General features: G+C 42.8%; 1 long non-coding RNA gene across 1 annotated transcript in view; it reads right to left on the bottom strand.

The window, feature by feature from the left end:
* The window catches only part of LOC129643087 (uncharacterized), a 118,721-nt gene that overhangs the window by 75,021 nt on the left and 30,136 nt on the right, over window positions 1–13,564 (bottom strand). Inside the window, exon 3 of the long non-coding RNA XR_008710072.1 lies at window positions 8,578–8,641. This is a non-coding gene — a long non-coding RNA (uncharacterized LOC129643087). The remainder of the gene's footprint in view (window positions 1–8,577; window positions 8,642–13,564) is intronic.

The following is a 13,564-nucleotide window of genomic DNA, read 5'->3' as shown; positions in this document are numbered from 1 at the left end:
TACAGTTCTCTGTAAGATTATAAATGGACATGAGAAAATTCACTTCCTAAATAGGTAGTTAATGAAGAAGGTCCACAGTTATAAGAATTAATGACTTGAGCTGGATAAGGGGTCCCTACATTCACAAAGATTTATTTCAATCACACAATGAAGAATGCATGGTGGTAACATAAAAAAATAATCAGTGGAAAACGTGTATAGACCCACAATTCATAATGGTTCCTTACTGCTGATGTTTTTAGCATAAAAATTCATTGTTAGGACACAAGTAGAGGGTATCTCAAAGCAATAATCTACACTTTGTTCATAATCTCTAAAGTGGCTTCATGAAAGTTTTGGTTGTTCAGTCGTGTCTAACTCTTTGCAACCCCATGGACTGTAGCCACCAGTCTCCTCTGTCCATGGGATTCTCCAGGCAAGAATACTGGAGTGGGTTGCCATGCCCTTCTCCAGGGGATATTCCTGACCCAGGGATCAAACTCAGGTGTCCTGCACTACAGGCAGATTCTTTATCGTCTGAGCCACCAAGGAAGCAAGTCAAATCTGAAAAAGGTTTCTACACCATTAAATCAGCTGGACCCCTTCATCACATTGCTTTAGTCCCCCCATGGTGTAATGATTAAGTACTGAACAGGGGCAGTACACTGGCCAGGAAAGAAACTAGCCCGAAGAAATTAATAGATCAAAAGATACAAACCGGTGAACTCAAAGGGAGAAGAACTCAGAGAGACTTCCTCTCAGGTTCTGTCTCCCACAAAAACATTCACACACACACACACACACTCACACACACTTAGAGCCAAAAGAAAGAGAATGTCAAAGTCCAAGACAGAAAATGACAAAGCAGCAGCTGTCTCAGCTGACTAGGACATCAGTTTAGGTTCCCTTTGACTCAGAGAAAAAGAAGAAAAAAAAAAACAACAACAACAGTTAGAACATAAAATCAAGTCCCAAGTGTCCTTTGCCAATCTTTGTAGTCAACTCCCTTTACTGAAAGTACCCATTTTCATGAGGGGAACATTTAAGCTGGGTAAAAAGTTTGATCTACCATGTTATATTGACTCTATGAATTGTCTTGAGAATCTAAAATAAAACCCCAAATTCTAAATGAAATTATACATGATATTAAATGCACACAAAGTCAACTGCTCCAAAACCCTCAATTGTCCATGCACTCAGCTCTTGGATGAGCCAAACTCACCCAGCCAGCTCAAGGTAAACACACAGACCAAGCAGTGCAGGGGAGACCAGCCTGCTTCCTGCTCTGTGTTTATCTAGGACGGGTTGTGCTTACAGCCTCCCATTGAGTAAAGATTTTTAGCCGTGAAAATTTCCAGCTGCAGTCTGCCTACCTCCTGACTAACAACCAAGGGCTCCCTCACCAAACCTCTCCTTGGGGATCTCTGGGACTTAATTCCATCAAAGAGTGCAGCCTTCTCCAGCTGCTCACCATTTCATCCGTTAAATGCCCAGACCTCTAACTCAAGGGAGGAAGTCTAATTAGCAGAGAGAACAGAGGGAGGTTGCACCAGTCAGTCTGCGAGTTAGGGACCTCTGTGCATCATGAGAAGACAAGCCTCAGTTCCCCCATGTGCCCTTCACAGGAAACTGACAATTAAGTGCTCTGGGTCCCTGGGAAAAAGAGGCCTAATGTACACGATCTCTTTTGAAAGCATTCCCTTTTGCAAACCCAATCCCCGAAGTGTCACCCCAGAAGCCAGTAGAAATTATGTCTCCTGGTTCTTTTGAGTCATAGGGACACTGAGGGCACTTTTGGAGCTACTGTGAAGGCATCCCATGGTTAGGGCTAGAGTCACTTGACATTCAGATTCAGGTTACCAGCAGGAGCAGAGTTTCTTTCCCTAAGAAACCTGAAAGTGCCCCCACAAATGCAAACTATTTATTAAGCTTAACACATCTTGGTGAAGCCATGACCCTTAAAGGCACTGGAGGAAAAATTCATCTTCTGCAATAGATCATTCTTGGATAAAGTCTGGTTTTTCTTATTCCTTTAAATATCAAATATTGGGAGCTCCCTAGTGGTCTAGTGGTTAAGATTCAGCACTTTCACTGCCGTGGGCTGGGTTCAATCCCTGGGTCAGGGAACTGAGATCATGCAAGATATACTTCATGCCTCCCCTCCAAAAAAAAGATTCAAATATTGCATTCATGGTATCACGATCCAGATAAGACCCAAAATAGGATTTCCCTTATGACTTTCTGAATAATAGTTCAACACTCTACTTTCACCATTTTGAGATGGGGTATGCTGGAGAGGGGGCTTCCTGGGCGGCAGTAAAGAACCCACCTGCCAATGCAGGAGATGTAAGAGACACAGGTTCGATCCCTAGCTGGGGAAGATCCCCTGGAGGAGGGCATGGCAACCCACTCCAGAATTCTTGCCTGGAGAATCTCATGGACAGAGGGCTACAGTCCATGGGGTTGCAAAGAGTCGGACACGACTGAAGCAACTTAACACACACACGAGGGCTGGGGAGGAGAGTCTTTGCACCTAAAAAACATAGACTGTTCTCACATTTGATGGATTAAAGTGTGCTTGCTAAATAAATAAAAATAAAAAATAAGTAAAACCTGAGAATTAGAAAGCGTCTTAAAATCACTAGTCCGACCCTCTTATCAAGACCCAGAAAGGGTTTGGCATCCCATGGTTAGGGCAAGAGCCACTTGACATTCAGATTCAGGTTACCAGCAGAGCAGAAATCCTTCCATGCACCTACTGTGTACCCCTGTAGGACTAAAGGATCTCAAGGCATGTGTGATGTACCAACTGGGGGATGCAAAGTTACATGATACTCCATTCTGGTCAATACTGCTACATATAATTTAATATTCATATTATGTCTTTCATTTCTCCTCCATGGGTCACCATTATGCATAACCCCAGTGTAAAGTCATTGCCCTAAGTAGTGGGGAAAGTAATGTCTTTTGAGTCCACCTCTCCACAGCAATTCCAAGTTTTTCTTTGAAGCCATCTAAGTCAGTGACTTCCAAGATTCCAACCAAAAACTTGTTTGATCTGATCTAAACTTACCACGTTTCAGTGGGAAAACATGGTTTGGGTCAACCTCCTTGAGCTGCCTATGCTCGAAATGCTTCCTCCTGCTTCCTGAACGCACCGCTTCTCCACACTGCCCAGTACAGCAGCACTAGCCACATGCAGTATGTAAATTAAATTCTAATTACTCAGCGGCTTCCCCGGTGGTCCAGTGGTTAAGACTCCATGCGTCTAGTGAAGGGGGTGTGAATTGGATCCTGAGTTGGGAAACTAAGATCCCACATGCTGTGGAGTGCAGTCAAACAATTTTTTTTAATTCCTCAAAATTAGATAAAATGCAAAATTCAGTCACATGATCTGCATATCAAGTGTGCACTACCTGCAGGTGAACTGTGACCAGGAGACTGGACAGCACAGATACAGAACATATTCGGCTTCAAGGAAAACTACTGGCCAGTGCTGCCCTGGAAGCTGCAGCTGCTGCTGCTGCTGAGTCACGTCAGTCGTGTCCGACTCTCTGCGACCCCATAGACGGCAGCCCACCAGGAAGCTGTAGATTTCTTCCCAACTAGACTGCAAATTTCTTAGTCTTCTCAAACACTGCATCTCTGAAACCCATTTGCTTTTTTATTTTTAAGTCCCTGCCAAAATGTGTGCATGCTAAGTTGCTTTATTTTGCCATCCTGATAAGTGTGTAGAAATATCTCTTTGTGGCTTTAATTTGCATTTCCTTCAGCAGTGACCACAGGACTGGAAAAGGTCAGTTTTCATTCCAATCCCAAAGAAAGGCAATGCCAAAGAATGCTTGAACTACCGCACAATTGCACTCATCTTACACGCTAGAAAAGTAATGCTCAAAATTCTCCAAGCCAGGCTTCAGCCATACATGAACTGTGAACTTCCAGATGTTCAAGCCGGTTTCAGGAAAGGCAGAGGAACCAGAGATCAAATTGCCAACATCCGCTGGATCATGGAAAAAGCAAGAGAGTTCCAGAAAAACATCTATTTCTGCTTTATTGACTATGCCAAAGCCTTTGACTGTGTGGATCACAATAAACTGTGGGAAATTCCGAAAGAGATGGGAATACCAGACTACCTGATCTGCCTCTTGAAAAACCTATATGCAGGTCAGGAAGCAACAGTTAGAACTGGACATGAAACAACAGACTGATTTCAAATAGGAAAAGGAGTATGTCAAGGCTGTATATTGTCACCCTGCTTATTTAACTTCTATGCAGAGTACATCATGAGAAACGCTGGGCTGGAAGAAACACAAGCTGGAATCAAGATTGCCGGGAGAAATATCAATAACCTCAGATATGCAGATGACACCACCCTTGTGGCAGAAAGTGAAGAGGAACTAAAAAGGCTCTTGATGAAAGTGAAAGAGGAGAGTGAAAAAGTTGGCTTAAAGCTCAACATTCAGAAAACTAAGATTATGGCATCCGGTCCCATCACTTCATGGGAAATAGATGGGGAAACAGTGGAAACAGTGTCAGACTTTATTTTGGGGGGCTCCAAAATCACCACAGATGGTTGCTGCAGCCATGAAATTAAAAGACGCTTACTCCTTGGAAGGAAAGTTATGACCAACCTAGACAGCATATTCAAAAGCAGAGACATTACTTTGCCAACAAAGGTTCATCTAGTCAAGGCTATGGTTTTTCCAGTGGTCATGTATGGATGTGAGAGTTGGACTGTAAAGAAAGCTGAGCGCTGAAGAATTGATGCTGTTGAACTGTGGTGTTGGAGAAGACTCTTGAGAGCCCCTTGAACTGCAAGGAGATCCAACCAGTCCATCCTAAAGGAGATCAGTCCTGGGTGTTCATTGGAAGGACTGATGCTAAAGCTGAAACTCCAGTCCTTTGACCACCTCATGCGAAGAGCTGACTCATTGGAAAAGACCCTGATGCTGGGAGGAGTTGGGGGCAGGAGGAGAAGGGGATGACAGAGGATGAGATGGCTGGATGCCATCACTGACTCGATGGACATGAGTTTGAGTGAACTCTGGGAGTTGGTGATGGACAGGGAGGCCTGGCATGCTGTGAGTCATGGGGTTGCAAAGAGTCGGACACAACTGAGCAACTGAACTGAACTGAACTGAACTGAATGGCTGATGATGCCAAACATATTCCTCGTGTTTATTTGCTGTGTGTATAGACTCTTCAGTGAGATGTCTGTTCACGTCTTTTGCCCATTTCTATTGGATTGTGTTTTTTTACTATTGACCTTTAAGAGTCTTTACATATCTTCGACACTAGTCTTATGTGACATATGTGATCTGCAGATATTTTCTCCCAGCCTGCAACTCCTTGTCCTCATCATGAGGTCCTTCGCAAAGTCTTTAATTCTTATGAGGTCAATTTATCCATTTTTCCTTTTATGGATCATGCTTTTGGAGCCAAATCTATGAAATCCTCACCCAGTCTTAGATCCCAAAAAGTTACTTTTTTTTTTAACTGAAACTTTTATAATTTAACATTTTACATTTAAGCCTATGATCCATTGCTAATTAGTATTTGTATAAAGCGTGAGGTTGAGTTCAGTTTTCTGCCTATGAATGTCCAACTGCTCCAATATAATTCACGGAAAAAATTAACTTTCCTCTATTGAATTATTTTTGTACTTTTGTCAAAAATCAGTTGGGGAGGAAAAGTTTTGAAGATCTTTGCAATATACTTAACATTACTGAACTGTACACTTAAAAATGGTTAAGATGATAAATTTTATGTTATGTGTTTTTTACCACAATTTAAAAATTCATAAAACAATTAAAAATTAGTTGGGCATATTTGTATGCGTCTAACTCCAGATTCTACAATAGATATTTAATATGTGTTAAAATCAGATAGAGTGATTCCTCCCACAGTATTTATTTTAGTTTTTCTTCAGCTATCCTAGGTCCTGTGTAGAAATTTTTATAATCATTTTATCCTTTACAAAAAAATTATAAAAGAACATATTTCATATAAGGAAAAAGAGACATTGATCTCTAGTCATCAAAAATTTACTCATCAAATACACTGTCATTTCTTGGGCTACTTCTCTATGTTGGCACTTTCTGACAAGACCTCACTTAATCTTCACAAAAATCTATGCAACATGTACTATCTCCATTTCTCCATACCAAGTAACTGAAAATCAGATAGGTTAAGTAGCTTTCCCAAGGACATGCAGATGAAAAGTGGCAGAATCAAAATCTGCACATGAATCTGTTTGATCCCAAAGCCCATGACCTTCCACTGTGCCATTTCCTACACATTTCACAGTGTCAACCATGTGTTTGATGATCTCTGTTTAATCTCAGGGATACAAAGGGGAGTAACACATGCCCCTGTTTTGAGAATCTCTTAGATTTTTTCCAGCAGTTTTCAGCCCTCAAGCTAACAGGCTAGGAGTTGGTTCAGTGGCCTTTTTCCATCTTCCTTTACTGAAACTGCTTTTCTCCCTTCAATCTTACCTTTTCTAACAATGACTAGCCACTTAATCCACCCAAATTTCTCAACCTGAAAGATCACAACCACTCTTCTCTACTAAGCCTACCATTAACTCTCAGGTACTGAGAGTCCTATATTATCCTACTCAGTAGGTAGGGGAGACAGGAGACGGACCAGCTCCTCAAAGATGAGATAAATGGCTTTAGTCTTCAATAGAAGTCACCTTTACCATTTGACAAAGGCAAGCTGATAGCTGGAATACTGCTTGTCTGTGCAGGGGATACTTTGCAGACACTATAGCTCCTTATGCATTCCCACTGTCAACACGCAGGCAATTGGGTCACGACACAATAATGCAATTCTATTTAAAATGGTGTTTGCATTTTATTAGCATCTGCTTTTAAGGTATCAGTCAGGAGAGGGAACGGCAATATGGAATTGCCTATCTTCACCATTGCAAACATATGACTTCATTAGCATTCTCATGTGAGCAGTGAAATTTCTTACTTTCCTAGAAGGTTAAGAAGGTCAAAATGGTTTCCATTGCCTATCATAAAAATAACTACTGTTTTCTACAATGGGATCTTGTGCATATAATGATATCTCACCAGAAACTGATCAGTAGAGGCAGGTCATAGTAAGAACTCTCTAGGGTCTATGTTCAAATATCGTGCAATGCAACAGGCTTACAGAGATGATAAAGGACTGACCCCAACCTTAAGAATCACAACAGCAATTAACTATAAAATAAAACATGCCAAAACAAATGTTCATATTGGGCTCCACTGAAGCCAGAAGGAATAAAAATTTTTACTCAACCAAAAGAGGTCAGGAGGGCTTCCCTGGTGGCTCAGTGGTAAAGAATCCACCTGCCAATGCAAGAGACATGGGTTTGATCCTTGATCCAGGGGATCCCACATGCTGCAGAGCAGCTAAGCCCATGCACCACAACTACTGAGCCTGTGCTCTAGAGCCCGGGAGCCACAACCACTGAAGCCCACACACCCTAGAACCTGAACTTCGAAATAAGAGAAGCCAGTGCAATGAGAAGTCCTAGCACTGCAACTAGAGAGTAGCCTGAGCAGCAACGCAGACCCAGTATGGCCAAAAAAAATAAATTCTTTAAAAACAGAGGTCAAGAAAAACTACAGAAAATTTGAGATTTGAGTTAGTTTTAAAAGGTTTCCAACCACAGACACAAGTCAAGAAAAAGACTATCTTGGGAAAAAAAAAATTTTTTTTTTAATGTATGTTACTCAATGAGAAGTTTTAACTTCAGAATTCTTCTCCAATATGAGTATCTGTCAGATCTTTATCTGTAAAGCGGTGCTGACATCACCTCCCTTCAAAGAGATATTGTGAAAAATGCCTGTGACACTCCTGATAGAATGGAAATAATTTCCAAAGCAGGTGTGCAAAATATGTGTCCATACTCTCTGTATGACGCCCATTCCTGGAGGCTGCACTTCAAGTCTGGCAGAACACAGACTTGCAGCAGACAGCTCCCCTCCTCTGACCACCTCCACGTCACTGGGGGAACCTACCAATGAGTCAGCTCATACCCCTGAAAAAAGGTAGAAAATACTTCAAGCGGTGAACCTGCTTGACATCAGACCCCCACAGATGCATCACAAAGACTGAGATGCGTAATATGGAACAAAATTCAAATACCAGTTAAACAGCATGTTAGTAGAGGGGAGATTCCCAAAAGGGAATGTGAGAGATGTCAAAGGACTCTCTGCTGTCCAGACAACGTGGTCCCCTTTCACCAGTGACCAAATCACTCATTTTTCACCCAAACACCTGAAGCAGTACTAGAGAGTTTAAGTGCTTATCATATGAGGGTATGCATATTTAAATGATGTGGCATCCAATAAGACTTCAACTGTACTCCCAGCAAACTCCAGGCTGACTCAGTTCTCATCAAACGTTCACGTGGGAGAAATCCTGTTTGTTGAAGCTGGTCCCAGGGATGAGTTGCTCTTGGCCTGCTCAGTCAATGAGGCTGTCAGAGCACCGCCTAGACAACACCAAAGGAGGCTAAAAGAAATAGTCCTATGAAGTCCTTCTTACCTGTGTGGCAGGTATGTCATGGAACATATTAATCAGCCATATAAAACTCACCTCTTCTGTGGAAACACCAGAAAAATTTTCCTTAGATCTTGATACAATACAGGTTCTGCATCTCCTGGAAAGAAGGTAAATTTTTATTTTATAGGCATAATAACTATCATTGCTCATTCCATATATATATATATTTTTTTTTCCCTTTGGCAACTAGGAAACACACATACAGTTATAATGCACACATACAACTGACGTGCCTTTGTGGTTATTACATAAGCTCTGTGGCATTATTATTTTTTCCCTCATTTTTTCCTTCACCCTTATTGTTTATTTTTTTTATGTTCTTATTGCTGTAGGATATAAAAAGTAAATTCCCAGACACACATTATATGTTGTTGTTTAGTCACTCAGTTGTGTCTGACTCTTTGCAACCCCATGGACTGTAGCTCTCCACGCTCCTCTGTCCATGGGATGCTCCAGGCAAGAATACTGGAGTGGATCACCATTTCCTTCTCCAGGGAATCTTCCTGACCCAGAGATCAAACCCGTGTTTCCTCCTTGGCAGGTGGATTCTTTACCACTGAGCCACCTGGGAAACCCACAAGTTGATATCTGTCTATAATTTATGCAGGTTAGTAAATGGCATCACCATAGGCTGTGGGGCAGGAAAAGAAGAGTTCCGGGACAGAATGTCTGTGATGGTACCAACGATTCTAATGCCAGGATTCACAGGCTGCAGTCACTCTCTGAATGTGTGTCTTACCAAATGTCTTAAAAACATTTCCTCAGAATGGTCATAAAAAGGAGACAAGGAAGGAAGAATTGATGGATACAGTTTTAAGGTTGTTCCACTTCTTTAAATGTATAATTAAATTTGATCCTACTTTTATACTTCTTTAAACATTTTAGAAATAAATTCAGAATCATAAAAGGATGATTCTTTTAACCCATATTTTCATGAAATACAGCAGATAGAGTTATAACTTAGTCACTTGTATTAACATGGATTGCCCCGGAAAGCAGAGTTTGGAAGAAAGACTCCTGTGGGTCCTTTACTGAGATACAGGATTCCAAGGAAAAGGTATGAACAACAGTGTGAGCAAAGCAGGCCAGAAGGAGAAGCCACTATAAATATTCATTCTCAAGTTGGTCTCCACTATTGACAACTGGCTTCTCGGTCCTACAGGATGGTCTGATATACCATATAAAAAATGTTTCAGAAGCAATTCCCTGGTGGTCCAGTGGTTAAGAATCTGCCTTGTAATGCAGGGGACGCAGGTTCTATTCCTGGATGGGGAACTGAGATTCCCACACTCCATGGAGCAACTAAGAATGCACGCAGCAACCACGGAGCCCATGTGCTACAACTAGAAAGAGTATGTGCATGCAACGAAAGGTTCTCATGACACAACGGAGATCCCCTGTGCCACAACTAAGACCCAACACAGCCGAATAAATAAATAACATTTTGTAAATGTTTTAGAACTGTGAGTAGAGAGAAGAAATATTATCTAATGTCCCAATGTTCCCAATTTGATCATGTTTCCAATGTCCATGATCAAAGTTCACCCCATCAGTATTAATGACCCAACATTTCCAAGTTGTTAATGTGTGGACACCCAGTGGGTTTGCATGGCACCCCCTGCTGAAACAACAACAGAGGATCCCCGGGGTGTGACTAGAGATGAGATTAACGGGCCAGAGGCATCTGCAGGAAGTAGGTCAGATCCCGTGGAGAACTGACCAATGCCCACAGTGTCATATTCCTGGGAATTTATTCAAAACAAACAAATAACCTCTACATTATTTTCTTCCCCCCGATCTGTCTATAATCTGTCTAAAGATTGAAAGAAAAAAAAAGAGCAGCCCGCACAAAGCATTGGTCAGATTAAAAACCAAAGACTAAAGCTGACATTAGCACTAGAGAACAGGTGGACTGGAAGTATCCCACTGTGTGATGTGAGTATTAAATTAAATTAAGGAGTAACATCGCTGCAGGTATGACAAGGGATCAGGTGCCCAAGCATCGTCTATCTGAAAGAGCCCATCATGAGGGACCCAGCCCACTGGCAGTTTAAACACCGTGCACTCAGTAATCTCTGTCTCACAAAAGAATGCCAAGTTAAAAGAAGCAGACAGCAGCTGTGTGAACAGAAAACTCAGGCTCAGACATCCGAAACGTATTCAGAAACTTTGGCAGCCTAAGATTATCAGGGCATAAGATTAGAACCTTTTGCTCTTGCCATTAGAATTTGCAGCAAAGACATTTAACTCCAGCAGCAGAAGGTAACTGCAAGAATAAGGCAGGAGCTTAAAGAAAAAAAAGATGGCAGGAGCTGTGAATAAGGCTCAGGGCCTTTTCACACCTTGAATAAGTGAGTGACAGTTAAACACTTCTCCTTAGAGGGAAATACAATTTCAAATGCATTATTAAAAGACATAATACAAAATTAAGGTAATGAAAATAAATAGTCTTAACGTAATGAGAAATTATCACAATATTTCTATAAAGGCTCTATTCCTTTTAATATAAATTTTCTATGAATCATTTATAACTATTCATTAAATTTTTATAGGGAAAACATAAGTGAGTGGGCTTTATGGGGTTCTAGCTCTGTCTTACATCAGGGAATCATCTTAGCAACATTTCTCAGAGTGGATTGTATGGATATTAAAAGGGCTTCTGTGAAAAGAGAGTTTCCTGGTAAGATGTGCTTGAGAAACTCTGGGTTAAACAAGGCAAACCAGTCTCCTTTCTGTAGACATTTCATCTTCCTGAATCAAGATGGTGACATAGGTCATTTCCTACTTTGGTCTCCATCGCCAGAAGACCAACTTACAGCTCTCCAGAGACAAGACTCCACTAGGAAAATCCCAGAGCCTGGTGGAGAGGCACAGAGACCAAGAAGGATCTCACTAGAAGGGGAGGAGGAGTGCCTTCACTTGGAACGCACGGAACCTTCCCCAAGGCCAGCACAGAGCCCCACTGAGAGGGCCCCCATGGGCCTACGGTTCCTCCAGAGAAAAAGAGAGCCCAAGGTGGACACCCAGCATCCTCACACTGCAGGCCTTCCCAGAAGGCCCACTCGGGTCTCACCTCACGGGGCTCACTAGGGGAATGTGCAGAGTTTGACCACAGATGGAAAAGGGGGTGAGGCTTACAGCAAGCAGCATCCAGATGGTAGTGGACTAAGATCTTCCTTGCAGCAGTCCCCAATAGACATACCTGCCAGAGGTCTGCCTCTCTGCGGAGCTGAGCCAATAGCCCCACCTGGCCAGGAAGCTTGGTCGTCAGCTCTGCCCAGTTTGGATATCAAGACAATGGGCAGTACCAGTGTGGACCCCATTCTATGGCCCTGCTCTGCCCGACTGCTAAGCACAGCCCCCAATCTCACCCCTCCAGGAAGCCTGGCTACTGATGCCTAGAAGGCATGGAGCACAGCTTACAATCCATCCAGGCAGAGAGTCATGCAAGCAGCCCAGCACAAGTGGTGAACACTGGCTAAGGCCCTGCACAACCAGGGAGACTGAGCAGCCTCAGAGCCTACAGCCCACGCCAGCGGAGCTGAGTCTACAGCCCTGCCCTCCTGCTGAACAACAGCCTTGTGGTCTGGTCCGGGCAGGGAGCCCAGCCAGTGGCCCTGTGCAATGATGCAGCAGAGTCTGCAGCCCCACCCAAGCAGGGAGCTCTGAACAGAGACCACACCCACCCCTGAAGCACACTCTCCTGCCCCGTCCACCTGAGGGACAGCTACCGGAGTGCAAAGCCCAGTAGGGGCCCTGCCCAACTTCTGGATATAGCCTGTGACCCCACATGAAGCCAGACCCCCTAGACCCCACCGGTCCAGGAGCAGTGGTGGAGCACAGCCCAGGGCCCTGCCCTTCTGCGGAGTCCAGCTAGCGGCACCACCCTGATACTGCATAGAGCCTCCCACCCTGCCTGATCAAAAGTGACTGCAGAGCCCAGCAGTGGCCCCACCTGAATGCAAAACCAATAGCAGCCCCACCCAACTAGGGAACCCACCCCAGGGTCTCTGCTTGAACAAGAAGCTCAGCCAAAGTGCTACCAACCATGGAGCCCAGCCAGCAGCACGCTCCTCACTAAACCGCAGAGCTCAGGCAGTGACCTCGCCCAACTAAAGGTCCTGACAGCAAGCCCACCTGCCAACAGGTGCTACCAACCAACCTTTCCAGTACCCACAGGCTGAGCTGAATGAGATAAATTAAAATGGAAATACAACATACTAAAACTTATGAGATGCAGCAAAAGCAATTCTAAGAGGAACGTTAATAGCTATAAATGCATAGAGTAAGAAAGATCCACATAAACAGCCTAACGTGCATCTCAAGGAACCAGAAAAAGAAGAATAGACTAAGCCCAAAGGTAGCATAAGAAATTACATAATAAAGATCAGAACAGAAATAAATAAGAAAAATAAAACTAAGAGTTCGTTCTTTGAAGAATAAACAAATTGACAAACCTTTAGCAGAACTAAGCAAGAAAAAATGAAATACAAATGTAAGAGGAGGAACTGCAACAGATATTGAAGAAATACAAAGAATCAGGAGAGACCACATGAGCAATTACACACCAATAAATTGGACAATCTAGAGGAAATGGGCATATTCTATTTATTATTCCTGTACTGTACAGGAATCCATGTAGAAACATACAGCCTACCAAGACTGAATCATGAAGAAACAAAGTCTAAAGAAACCCATAACAAGTAAGGAGACAGAATGAATAATCAAAGCCTCTCAACTAAGAAAAGCCTCTCTATTATAGGTACTGGGGGTACAGCAGCGAACAATTTTGTGAAGTTCAATAAACTCAGCAGCTTGAAACAACACACATCTATTCTTCTGTGGGTCAGGAATTCGAGCCTTGGTTACCTGAGTTCTCTGCGAAGCTGGGATAATGTATAAGACAGAAATAAACAACAGTCACGTGGTGTGAAAATTAAGAGTTGGAGCTGATGGTTCTGCGGCACCAAGGGATGAACTCTTTAATGGAATGTCCTAGTTTTCTGTCCTTATCCCTATC

Source organism: Bubalus kerabau, chromosome 2 (assembly GCF_029407905.1).
Source record: "Bubalus kerabau isolate K-KA32 ecotype Philippines breed swamp buffalo chromosome 2, PCC_UOA_SB_1v2, whole genome shotgun sequence".
Classification (NCBI taxonomy): domain Eukaryota; kingdom Metazoa; phylum Chordata; class Mammalia; order Artiodactyla; family Bovidae; genus Bubalus; species Bubalus kerabau.
The sequence above is the reverse complement of the archived record's forward strand: the minus strand, read 5'-3'. Positions and strand labels throughout refer to the sequence as shown.